At 41.1% G+C, this 8,618-nt stretch overlaps 1 protein-coding gene across 1 annotated transcript in view; it reads right to left on the reverse strand.

The window, feature by feature from the left end:
• Positions 1-5,755, reverse strand: part of PAIP2 (poly(A) binding protein interacting protein 2) — a 17,436-nt gene extending 11,681 nt beyond the window's left edge. Inside the window, exon 1 of the mRNA XM_040239984.1 lies at positions 5,612-5,755. The gene's annotated coding sequence lies outside the window, so the exon portion shown is untranslated. The remainder of the gene's footprint in view (positions 1-5,611) is intronic.
• Positions 5,756-8,618: the final 2,863 nt, after the last annotated feature.

An 8,618-nucleotide genomic window follows, 5' to 3' on the forward strand; every position in this document is an offset into this window, starting at 1 on the left:
CTGGACCTCTTATGGATAGGAGGAATAAATCCTCATTACCTGGGAGGTCCAGAACATCCCAAGTCATGAACTGAGTATAAAGTGGCCCTTGATTGGCAGTGTCCCTAGTGCCAGAGCCTGGCAAAAGCAAATGCAAAATTCCTTGAGAGGAAGGCATCTTCATTCTAGGCCTTAAGAACCTCAAAAAATAAATCTTTAAGGCCAATGAAGAGTTCAAAATGAAAGATAACGAAATTCAAAAGGCAAAAAAAAAGATACAAGCAAGAAGCAGTGCAATCACAGAAAGCATAATCAAAACTCATGTAGCATGTTGCCACTCATGTGGCAAAACGACCATTACATATCAAGCTTGAAAATATCTTCAGAAAACAGCTAAATATAAAAAGTGCACACAGTAGATTTGGAGAACAACCAAATGATGATATATAAAAATCACAACATAAACAAAAATATAATGGGTTTGGCAGCAGACTAGATCTATACAAAGAACTAAAGATAAAAGAAAGTATCCAGAAAACAGCAAAAAGATAAAAAATACAAAAGGGTTCAAACAATATACATGGCAGAGTGACAAGTATCAAGTTCCAAAAGAAAGTAACTGCAAACCCAGACTGTGAGAACACTACATAAAATAGTTTTCAAAAAAATAAACTAGGAATTTTTCCATCCTTATAGTCAGGAATCGTTTGAATAACAAGAATTATGGGATCCCCAAAGAGAACTGAATCTAAAATTATAAGGGCTTGGTATTATTAACAACCTTTAATTTTCTCATTTTGATAGGTCTATTCAGGTTTTCTACATGTATGGATGTGAGAGTTGGACATAAAGAAGGCTGAATGCTGAAGAATTGACAATTTCAATCTGTGGTGTTGCAGGAGACTCTTGCAAGTCCCTTGGTTCAAGCCATTCAATCCTAAACGGAATCAACCCTGAATATTCACTGGAAGGACCGAAGCTGAAGTTTCAATACTTTGGCCATCTGATGTGAAGAGCTGACTCATTGGAAAAGACCCTCATGCTGGGAGAGGCTGAAGGCAAAAGGAGAAGGGGGTAACAGAGGATGAGATGGTGAGATAGCATCACTGACTCAATGGACATAGATTTCAGCAAACTCCAGGAGAGAATGAAGGACAGGGAAGCCTGGAGTGCTACAGTCCATGGGGTTGCAAAGAGCCAGACATGATTTAGCAACTGAATAACAACAAACATCTCTGGTTAAGTACAGTAATTTTTATTTCATTAAAATCTCATTTCTTGTTAAAACAGAAACTAATTTCTCCTATTTCATAGCTAATTTCATTATACCCCTCTTTTCCTTGATAAGGCTGACATGGGATTTATCATAAGGAAAAAAAATTCCAGCTTGACAATTTGCAGAACACAGTGAGTGTGATAAAATCTTAATATAGGTAAAAGAGGGGTATGTGTGTGTTCACAATTTGCAAATGCATAGAATCTCTGGAAAGGTAGAAAAGAAACAGAAGCAAATCATATCAGATAAGGGAACTTTATTTAGAATAAAGACCTATTACAACTCAACAATAAAAGACCAACCAACCAATTTTAAAATGGGCAAAACATCTGGAAAGTTCTCCAAAGGCCAAAAAAGATGCTCATGAAAAGATGCTCAACATCCTTAACCATCTGGAAAATGCAAATCAAAACCATGAGATAATACTTTATATTAGTGAAAACATGGAAAAATTGGAACCCTCATTCGCTGCCAATGGGAAATTTAAAATGGGAAAGTTTGGTAGTTCCCCGAAAGATTAAACATGGAATTATCATATAACCCAGCAATTCCACTCCTGGGTATATTCCCAACAGAAATGAAAATATGTATCTACATAAAAACTTATACAGGCAAAATGTTCATAGCAGTAGTATTCTTGGTAGTAAAAAAAATAGATACAACCCAAAGGTCCACCAGCTGATAGATGGATGAATACTGAAAACATCATGCTAAATCAAAGAAGTTAGTCACAAAGGAATACACTGTATGACCGATCATGGGCACAAGATTTCTTTTTGATGCCATGAAAATGTCCTAAAACTGACTGAGGTGATGAAAGTACAACTCTGGTAATATACTAAAGACTACTATATACTTTAAATGGGTGAACTGCATGGTATGTGAACTATAGCTCAGTAAGAGCTGCTAAAAAAGAAAGAAATTTCACCAGATTTTGGTTAGGTTAAGAGCAGTTTTTTCCTGCCATCTGGCACTTTAAACCTACAAACTCTTTTTCTTGGCTATTTTTTGCCATTTATTGGTTTCCAGCAGTGTCCACACGTTTATAGTCGCTACAAAATTTTAAAATATGAAAATAAATCTTTCAAGTTTTATAAAGTTTTCCCCTTTTTCATCTCTTAAGAACTGTCATTAACCACTTCATGATGTATGTAAATAAAATCATTATACTATATGTACCTTAAACTTATACAGTGCTATATTTCAATTATATCTCAATAAAACTGGAATAAAAAATAAAAACATTAACTCTTAAAAAAATTCTCATTAAAATTCAAACAGAATTCTCTTTCTGCTTCTTTCATTAAACTGACTCCACAAGGAATTTCCTGGTGGTCCAATGGTTACAACTCTGGGCTTCCACTGCCAGGTATCAGGGATCAATCCCTGGTGGCGGAACTAAGATCCCACAAGCCGAGTGCTGCCGCCAAAACCCTCACAAACAATAAAAAAGAAACTGACTCCACAGACTTACCACCTTTTCTTATTCCACTGGACTCTACTCTGAACTACTGTAGGCTCTTTAAAGTTATTTGTTGTTTAAACACACATATATTGCATACATATGTATTTTAGTTAGTGAGAGAAGATATAGAAATTTCTGCATCAGTTTCTATATTTAATTCAGAAGTCTGCTGAGCAGCACTGAATTTTTTGTTTAATGTTTGGCAGTATAAAATAATGATTAAAAGCATGGGCTCTGGAACCAGCTGCCTTTCTAAATATGTGACAGTGGACAGGTTATTTAATCTTTTTCAGGTTCCCTATCTGTAAAATGGATAATAATAAGAGTACCTAGGTAAACAACCTAGCAGATAACAGTATTACTAAAAATGTAGAACAATTAAGATTGCTAGGGCAAGCTATTAGATAAAAACAACAGGACCAACCACTTGTAGGAGTGAAACAATGTCACAGAAAAATCCCAAAGACTATAACCCTGATCTCAACTGTAGTGTATCTACGTTATCAGGTAAGAACAAGGATGGTACAACACGGCTGAAAAAAGCTCGAAGTGCATCAGAAATACCATCCTTATTTATAAAAACTGATACAAAAAAGAAGCAGAGTCAGTTCAAATAAATTCACACTATCCAACTTGGTAGCCACCAGATACTTGTTGCTATTTAAATTTAAATTAATTTTAAGGCACAAGAAGAGGGTGGCAGAGGATGAGACAGCTGGATGGAATCACAGATTCAATGGACATGAACCTGGGCAAACTCCAGGAGATGGTAAAGGACAGGGAGGTCAGGGGTGCTGCAGTCAGTCCATGGGGTCAAAGAGTCAGACACAACTTAGTGACTGAACAACAACAATTTTAATTCTATACAATCAAAATTGTAGTTCTTCGCTTGCACTTGCTCCACTGCAGGTGCTCAACAGACATGTGCTCAGTAGCTATCTTACTGGACAGCATCACTATAAACAATGAGGAAATTAAGAAAAAAGACAGGTACTGATAGTGGATCTCAGGCTGTATTATACGTGAAATCTTAATGTATCTGTGCAACAGGGTGATCCAGATCACCAAAACAACTTGGATAACTTTCATTTTGGATTGGGTTCAAATCCCAGATATGCCATTAACCACCAGAGGACTCTGAATATGTTACTAAATCACAGGCAGCATGCTACAGAGGTTAAGAGCACATAATCTCTGCTTGGATTTGAATTCCAGCTCTTATAGTTGTGTAACATTGGGCAAGTTACTCCACATCTCTTTCATTTATAATCTCAATTTTACAGTAGTACTTGCTGCCTAAAGACACTGAAGAGTAAATACTTGTAAAAGTACTTTGAACAATGCCTTGCATTACTAAGGGCTATAGAAGTGTGTGCCTAATGAAATAATCTCTCAAGTTTCTACTGCTTTCAAAATGGGCAGGATAAAACTTACTCTCCCTGCTTATTTCACAAGTTTAATATGAAAATCACTTTCCATCCCATAAAGAAACAAGCAGGCTACACTTTGGGGAGAGTTACCTTTTTTTTTTTTGGTCAAAGACACCTACTTGTGAGAAAAAATTAAGTTCTGAACAAGTTCACAATTAACAAGAGGTATAAACAGCGTAATTTGTTCAAAATATCCTCTCACAGACCGGAACAGAAACACAAAACAGCAAACACTAGGAATCTTATTAAAACCCTTAAAGAACTTTATTTGCATACATAACCCGCAGCCCATGAAATTTCAAACGCTATTTAAAGAAAACTCAAACCAACACCTGACCAACTGCTCAAACGCAAACTGTGAAAAATCATACCACCAGGTTAATTAGACAAGATTAGCCAGCACATGCAAAATGGGAATTTGTCTTCTGCTGAAATGTCCAAAGCTGTCAGCTGTTAGACCTTCTCCCACGGCACACTGGATGCCAAATTCTTTCTAGAGTTTGTGGTTTCTGTGAGATGATGGCGTTGCAAAATCAGGGAAAACAAGACAACAAAAGAAGCAGAAAAGGTCCCATTTAGCAGTTACAGAAAATATCAATGCTGGGTGCTTCAACAAATGTTTTGAAACAAATAACTTGACCACAAGCTACATATTTTTGATGGTGCGAGAGAATTAGTACAGAGAAACTAAAAAGTGAAAGAACCAAAATTGAAAAACGTTAATTGGCTGAGCCCTTAAGTTCAACTGGTTCAAAACAGTCCTGGAGTAGGAGTTACCAGTACTCCAAAGGACCTCCTAACCCGAGCACGGAATACGATGTTAACTACAATTAAGGGGTAGGGGATGTCGAAGAAACCGGAAAAAACAAATCAGAAAGGTACAGGCTCGCGGACGATTACAAAACGTTCTTCTAGTACGCAAGGCAACCCGCCAGTCCCTCCGCCCCTCTCTCTTCCCCCATCCAAGCTTCAGGAGGAGCGCGCAAGCGCAGCAAGTAGGGGCAGCGCGTGGCGACGCGCAGGCGTAAAGTGGGGAGAAACAATGAGCTTTGTTGCCCAGGCGGCAGCGGGGAGCAGGAGAAAAGGGTACCGGAGGGGGAGGCGAAGGGACTTGGGGGGGGGGGGCGAAGGGATTTGGCGGGGGGGCGCTCGCGAGAAAGTGCTATCCCGGCAACCATCGCGCGCCACCGAGGACCCGGATAGAGAGCAGCGAGATCCAAATCATAATAATGACAATGAGAAAAAAAAGCGACGGCCATTTCTCAAAGAAAGAGACTAAGTCGGTCCAAGATCATCTCTCAGACTCAACTGGAAGAGGCAAGGAACAACGGGGGCCATACGGGCTTGGTGGCCAACGACCCAGGGGACCCTCTAGGCCCCTCAGCCGTCGCCGAGGTGCTGTCCCTCGACCGTCGGGGCCGCCGCACCCTTCTCGCCGCTCCGCCCGAGGGAACCCCTCACCCAGTGCACGGCAGCGGGGACGGCAGCCAACGAATCCGGTCGGCCTCCGCGGATCTCCACAGGCAGCGCCGCTCCCCCGCTCGACGCGCGCTTCGCCCGCAGCCTCCCTTCTCCAGTCCAAACAAACACCCCAGCCCGGAAGTGACTTCACTTCCGTCGCTGCCGCCGGCCCCGCCTCTCGTTCTGTCTGCGCTGCCCTCCGGAGCCACCAGAGAGCGCACGAGAGAAAGGGAGACCCCCCCACCCCCAACCCCACAAAGTTCTTGTCGCCCTAGCTGCACACGTGTGCATGCGCAAAGGCCTTTCCTCCGTACCCTTGTGACCGCGGGGAACGCTGGGAGTGCTGTCACGTTTTCTTAGGAAAACCTGGGTGGAGCTGGGCCAGTGTCCCCACACGCGCCCATTCTTCAAGAATGATGGGATGCAGTGAGTGGGGGAGCTAGGAAAGAGACCCAGACAAGATACACAGACTTGGACTATTACACACCTCAAGTTACCTCAAACACACTGACATCAAATAGGAACATCTAGATAACAAGAGTGCAGTCACACAGCCAGACACATCAAACGTGATATACAGCGTCACACTGAGTGACGCGTACCAAATCATATCCAGAGATCCTGACACAGAAAACATAACACAGAAATTATAAACTAAGACAAATTGACTGAGGCTTATTACACAAGCACTTGCACTCATACACGTCCAGGTACACCCTTTTCGAACCCAGATCTTACCACCACTATCCAGACATAGCATGAAAACGTGAAAGTACTCTTGGCCAATCAGGCTTTTTCAACTACATGGTGAACTCAATGTGAGCTGGGAATTGAGATCTATAACCCCCTTTCGAAGTTACAAAGGAAATAGTTTGTTCAGAGGGAAGACAGAAGGGTGAGTTAAGGGTCCAATTTCTTCCTCCATGCTCTCGGATGCGCTGCCTGCCATACATTAATCTCTGCTTCCTTGCTTCCTCATTGGCAAGTCTTGCATGTTTTTTGGTGATACCAATCAAGATACAGTGTATAGTATGTGTAAAAAAATCTCCGAATATACATTTGAAAGGGGACACAGTAAAACTTCTTTCTTCCCACTGGGGAAGTAAAAAGAAGGACTGAGATTTATCTTTTTACTCTTGTAAACCTTGAATCTTAAAAAATCAAGCTTTTCTATCTGCTAAAACTGAAAACAAAAATTTAAAAAAGAAAGCTCCCTCCATGGAAGTCCTGAATCCAAGAGGGCTTCTCTCTAGGGCCATTTCATTCATTAAAAATCTTTGAGTCAGCCCAAAGCTCCAAAGAAATAAAATGTGATGGTTACCCCTCAGTCAACCACGTTGGCCACATTTGCAAATATGTATCCTAAACTGACTAAAGTCTGTGTGGATCACAACAAACTGTGGAAAATTCTTAAAGAGAGGGGAGTACCAGACCACCTTACCTGTCTCCTGAGAAACCTGTGTGCTGGTCAAGAAGCAACATTAATAGAGCCAGACAGGGAAAGACTAACTGGTTCAAAAGGAAAGGAGAACAAGGCTGTATATTGTCAACCTGCTTATTTAACTTATTTACTGGATGAATCACAAGCTGGAATCAACACTGCTGCGAGAAATAATAAAAAAGAAAAAACAAAACCAAAAAGATTGCTGGGAGAAATATCAATAACCTCAGATATGCAGGTAATACCACTCTAATGGCAGAAAGTGCAGAGGAACTAGAGAGCCTCTTGAGGAAGGAGAGTGAAAAAAGCTGGCTTGAAACTCAACATTGAAAAAACTAAGATCAGGGACTTCCTTGTGGTCCAGTGGCTGGGACGTCATGCTCCCAATGGAGAGGGCCCAAGTTTGATCCCTAGTCAGGCAACTAGATTCCACATGCCCTAAGACCTTGCAGTCACAATAAATTAAAAACAAAAACCAAACTAACATCATGGCATCCAGGTCCCATCACTTCATGGCAGAATGGGAAAAAGTGGAAGCAGTGACATATTTTCTTGGGCTCAAAAATCACTGTAGGTGACTGTAGCCATGAAATTTAAAAAGATGCTTGCTCTTTGGAAAGGAAGCTATTACAAACCTAGACAGCATATTAAAAAGCAGAGACATCACTTTGCTGACAAAGGTCCATATAGTCAAACTATGATTTTTCCAGTAGTCACATATGGACATGAGAATTGGACCATAAAGGCTAAGTGCGGAAGAATTGATACTTTAAAACTGTGGTGCTGGAGAAGACTCTTGAGAGTCCCTTGGACTGCAAGATCAAGGCAGTCAATCCTAAGGAAAATCAACCCTGAATTTTAATTGGAAGGACTGATGCTGAGGCTGAAGCTGCAATACTTTGGCCACCTGATGGGAAGAGCTGACTCAGGAAAATAACCCAACGCTGGGAATGAAAGAAGGCAAAAGGGGGCTGCAGCAGGTGAGATGGGTAGACAGCATCATTGTTCATGAATTTGAGCACACTTCGGGAGGTAGCGGAGGTCAGAGGAGCCTGGTGTGCTGCAGCCCACGGAGCAGCAGAGTTGAACATGACTTAGTGACTCAACAACAATCCTAAACCAGGGAAAAAGAGCTTGGCTTTCTTGGCTGCTGAACAGCTTTGGGGAGGAAGAGTATGGAGTATGATTAATTCAAGGAAACTGGAAGGTAATTTATCAACTTGAGGCTAGAAGAGGCATGAACAGAGGAGTATAAAACCAAAACAGGTTATAATCTGTAGATACTGTCTGGATGGTGGTGATGATGATCTGATTGGAAAAGTGTCTCAAGAAGGGAGGCTATTAAGTTTGCCAGTGTAAGACACTGCAATGGAATCATCAGAGGTCGAGTTTTAAAATGCTATAGAAATTCATGTATTGTTCAGGCATCAACAATTCTAACTTGAGATGGAAGGTGAAGTAGGATGCAGGAATCAGGAGAGGATGGTTATGAAGGCACAGGATGGTTATGAACAGGCTCTCACTCTTAAGTTTTCATCAAATGTAAAAATGTATTTATCTTCTGTC

This window comes from Oryx dammah, unplaced genomic scaffold, assembly GCF_014754425.2.
Source record: "Oryx dammah isolate SB20612 unplaced genomic scaffold, SCBI_Odam_1.1 HiC_scaffold_5, whole genome shotgun sequence".
NCBI lineage: Eukaryota > Metazoa > Chordata > Mammalia > Artiodactyla > Bovidae > Oryx > Oryx dammah.